Genomic DNA, 5,127 nt, shown 5'->3' on the forward strand with positions numbered 1-5,127 from the left:
AGCACAAAGCGGAGAGCAGTATGAGGGCTTTGGTTACAGATGCTGTGAGGGGCTCTGGGGGACCATCTTGGAGGAACCATTCTCGAAAGTGAGTCAGAACATGGAGAAGATGCTCATAGGCTGCTTCGGTCCTCGTCCAGCTGCCCAGCTGTGGCTCTCTTCAGCCCCATCCCTGATCCCATGCCCAGCCTTGGGCACCCCATAGGAGCTCATGCTACTACCCTGGTCAGGGAGCGGAGCTCACTACAGAGCCACGCTAGAAAACTGAGATCAAGACCCTTGCTGGTGGAAGAAACAGCCTTTAAAAGTATTCGTCGGTGTTCACAGGGACTCACAGGTCAATGGTAGGAGTCCAGTGAGTAGGATCAAAGTCATTGAGAAACAGCCGTGAAGATGCTGGGCATAGGGGGCAAGCAGACCTTGCTTTTTTTTTTTTTTTTTTTTTTTTTTTTTGGTTTTTCGAGACAGGGTTTCTCTTTATAGCCCTGGCTGTCCTGGAACTCACTTTGTAGACCAGGCTGGCCTCGAACTCAGAAATCCGCCTGCCTCTGCCTCCCGAGTGCTGGGATTAAAGGCGTGCGCCACCACGCCCGGCTCAGACCTTGCTTTTTAACAAGGGCGTCTTCTATAGATGGCTCTGATGTTCAGGCTACAGTCCAGAGGCCTGTATGCAAGCCAACTTCTGGATCTAGAATCCTAAGAGACTCTCAGGGCTTGAAGGATCAAGGCTGTGTCTCAGTATGTGTACTGGGGCATTGTTCCCAGTTCTGTGTCTGCACAGGCCTTGGACTACATCCTCACTGCCCTTTTCAGGAACCCTTCAGCTGCAGCACTCCCAGCCGACCTGGGATCTTGACCAGAGCAGACAGCTTGGAATGCCATGGGCATCACATACTTAAACACGTGCACCAGCTACCCTGATACCCTGCCCCAGTGGCCAGTGAAGAGCCTAGGACAGTGTCTCAAGGTGAAGCCAAAGAGACTGTGTAGGGGGGCTGTCTTCAAAATGGCTGCAAACCCCTGCTGTGACCACACACATACACACACACACACACACACACACACACACACACACACACACGGCTTCAGCCATGGAGAACTGTACCAACAAGTTTTGCCTAAGCCGATTCCCAGAGCCCCCAGCCTGGCTTCTGGAAGTATGTGTCTTCCATGTTGAACCTGGCCCACAAGACCCCAGCTCAGTCCTTGGATTGGCGAGAGCTGGCCACCTCCCTGGAGAGTTTCAACTAGCCCTTCTTCTCTTCTTCTTCCTTCAGCTATTTTGATGCTATTCTCAAAGGGGAAAAGCCTCTTTTGACAGGCAATATTCCCAGAGCAATATGCCCTGGCTGGTGCAGAAGGTCCAAGGAGGAGCCAAGCAGTTACGATGGTAGAAACAGGCTGTGTTACCCACACTGCAATCGCCTGGAATGTCGGTATGGGAGGGAGAGTCCTGGGTCAGAGGAGACCCAACCTGAAGCCCGAGGGAGCTGGAGCATGAGAGAGCATCTCCTGGGGAAGTCACAGCCTTGGAAGCTGAGTGACAGTGGGGGTAGAGGCTGAAGCTGTCCATTAGCAATGTCTCTCAGAGGGACATTCCCAGTACTGTCCACCATGAGAAAATATTTTATCAAAGAAATTTGAGTTTTAAAAAATAAGCTAAACATTTAGCCTGAAATGGCTTGGCGTAATATCTATTTTTACTGTCCCTTTGGTCCCCTGACCCATGATTAGGGAATGGACTGTGGCCCTGTGAGGGTATGTTTTGAAAGAGTGACATCAAGCCTTCGGAAGTGTGTGTCCCAAGAGGCCAGTGACCCTACCACCTCAGGGAGCTTTCAGACAGAGCCAGCAGAGGGCTTTCCCCACCACTGAAAGGAGCCACAGTCGGTGAAACAGGCTTTAAGGGTCCAACCAGGCACTTTGAACAAGAGGGGGTCCTCAATGGAGATGCCAGGGAGACTATGTTCCCTGCCCCAGCCTCCACACATAGGCACAGACTCCTGCCAGCTCTAACTGTACCCTGTAGAGGATCCGAGGTCCCTTTCATCCGTGCCTATGCTAAGAGAAGACTCAGGAATAAACAAGAAGCAGAGCCAAGCTAGGAGTCTCATCGACCAGGGGCGCAGGAAAAACCTAACCAAAGCATCCTCTGAGGTGTCTACAGAGCAAGGAACAGCCTGAGACGAGGCTATGGCCCCAGCAGTGAGGGTCCTAGAGAGTGTAGGACATAGATTGGGCTTCACGAAAGTTAGGACCTGGACCTCCCCCAGGCTCAGGGTGCAGATGAAGCAATGGCTTCAGCACTTTTTAAAGCCCTGGGTCTCAAAGACCAACCTAAGTTCTTTCCAGGTAGCCCCCAGGAGACTACACCTGGGCTCTGCTGGGGAAAGACCTGGCTTCTGGTGGCACAGAGTAGGCCCCAGCCACTTTAGGAAAGCTCTTGGCACTGTTGGGCCCATGTGGCAGATATTCATCTCCCTTTCACTGAAGAAATTGTTCCTGTGTCCCATTGCCACCCCAAAACCTCAGCTTTCACGACATGGGGCAGGCCTTCCTGAATCTTAGTCCTGCCCCGACAATGTCACGAGCAGACTACTCATGTTTTCAACAAAGCTACCTGGAGGCCTCCTCCATGGCCTACCCTACTATTCCCGTGAAGGACCTCTCATGAGTTGTCTAGGCCGAGGGATCCTTCGAGCACATCTGGGAGGGCCGGTTGGGACAAGTGAGCCACCCTGACAACAGTAGGCATACATGCTATGCTACCCATGACGGAGACAGTTATAACGTCAGCCTCAGAAGTGGAGAAATGGGGAAGAGAAACAAATCAGAGCTAGGAGGGTTCTTTCTGACCCGGTGACCTTTCCAGGACTCACCCATGGTCACTCAGAACCATTATACTGCGTGCTACCATCCTCAAGCTGAGGTAAGAGTCAGTGGGCACTTGGAAGACAGAGCCAGGCAGATCTCTGTAAGTTCAAGGCTAACCTGATCTACAGAGCGAGTTCCAGGACAGCCAAGACTATAAAGAGAGACCCTGTCTCAAGAAGACAACAAGATTCAGTAGGCAGGGTAGGAGAGACAGTTCAGGGGTTAAGAGCACTGATTGCTCTTCTAGAGAACCTAGGTTCAATACCACCCTTATGGGGACTCAAAACCATCTGTAACTCCAATTCCCAAGGAACCTCCTCTGGTCTCTGTGGGCACCAGGCACATGTGATACAGATACGCATGCAGGCAAAACATCCATTCACATAAAATTTAAAACAAAAATGAAAAGAGGGCAGGCATCAAGCAGAAGACCCTATCAGTGCCCCAAATAATGTCCACTAGCCAGAAATGTCAAAAGCCAGCTTCTAAGACCCCACTCTCCCTGTGCTCTAGATACTAGGAAGGGAAGGGAGTTTGGGGCCTCTCAGAGCCTCTGACCAGGAAGATCTGCCCTCCACAGGGGGTGAGCACAGTCTTTCCCCCATCCCCAGTGTGGCCAAACTGCTGAGATCCCAGAATCCAAGAGAGCTTGCCCAACACAGAAGGCCCATTGCCCTCATTGGGTGGCTGAGCCTAGTCTCCAGATACTTTCACTCTATGATGAAGGAAGGAAGAATCCCTTGAGATTGAAAATAAAGTGAGGTTGGGGGGGGGGGGATAGGAAGAAAGGCCTAGGGGAGTGCTGAGGGTGACAAGGCCAGGCCTGCTGTGCCACTGGGGCACATCCTCACCTGGATGGACACCTGACGCAGGCAGGCAAAGACTGATTCTACCTGCACAGGACCCTGAGTCTACCCAGAAAAGACAGCCCACTGACAGGTACATCTGGGGTCTCTAGAACCCTCTAAGCCAGTTCTGCCCAGGAAATGTCCATGGCCACCTTAAGGAAACAGGACAGCCTCTCTAGGATTCCGGGATATGGGTTTGTAACAAGGCAAAGGAGAGGCCCCTGTTGGTCACATGTCCACTACGCTGACAATCTCTATTCTGGGTCTCACACCTACTCAGCTCCGGCATTGGGGAGCCCTGGAGTGGTCCAAGTGGTTGCCTTCGGTCGAGCCCCTGTGATTCAGTGTGCTGCTTCTGATAGTTTGATGCCACCACCCCCTCACAATCCTCAGCCATTCTTGGTAGGTCTCTCTCTCTCTCTCTCTCTGGTCCCCTACTACAAGTCTAAGACCCCTGCCCGTTTAACTGCCTGGCAAGGGATTATGTGGGGTCTACCACCTGCTGCGGGTGGTGGCCCTGGTGGGGGGCCACCCCCTGACCCATAATGGGCAGTGCCCAACCCGTGGAAGGCAGGGCAGCCTGCAACGCGTACCCCTGCGACTGGGGCGGGAAGGCAGTGGCGGCCGTTTGCTTTTGAATCCCCGCCGGCGCCCTGAGTGGCCCTTTCAAAGGCAGTGACGGGGGCGGGGGCCGTTCCCAGGCGCGCCCCGCCCGCCCTGCGCCCCTCCTCCCGCTTTCCCACGCCTGCCCGTCCGGCGCGTTCTCACGGCCGCTGCCCATCCCCCGTCTGGGAACCTCCTGCTCCGTGCAAGGACTAGGGGGCGGGGGTGGGGGGCGGGGGTGGTGCCCAGGAACACCGGGGAGAAGTGAGTCGGGACCTGTGGGGAGAAAGGCACCCCGGGGCTTGGAGAAAGCACCAGCGAGAGGGGCACCCTAGAATCTTGGGAGATGGAAGAGAAGGAGGACCTACGGGGTTGGGGGGGCGGCAAGAGCCCACAGAGAATGGCGTTCCAGGGACTGGGGCGGGGCCTCAAGAAGTGGGGGTGGGTGGGTATTTCGTTTGTGAACTGGGTGGAGCGGGGGAGCCCCTGCCAGGCCTGGGAGGAGGCGTCCTGTGTGGCCCAGACCCTGTTTTATTTCTCTGACAAGAGTGGCCCGGGGCAGCAGAGCCTCAGTCTTCAGAGGCCCCAGTCTCCACCTACACTCACTGTCTTGCGCCTGCGCTGACCACTGACTAGGATGGGTCTCCTAAAGCCTGACCAGTTTTAGCAAATGCAGATTTCTTCTAGATAAGAATTCCTGAAAACAAAGTTTCCCCCAGGGCTGGAGATGGAGCTTAGTCTGTGGAGTGCTTTCCTAGCATGCAGAAAGCCCGGCCCCAGTACAATCCTCACCCCTCCCCTC

Source organism: Mus caroli, chromosome 2, assembly GCF_900094665.2.
Source record: "Mus caroli chromosome 2, CAROLI_EIJ_v1.1, whole genome shotgun sequence".
Lineage (NCBI taxonomy): Eukaryota > Metazoa > Chordata > Mammalia > Rodentia > Muridae > Mus > Mus caroli.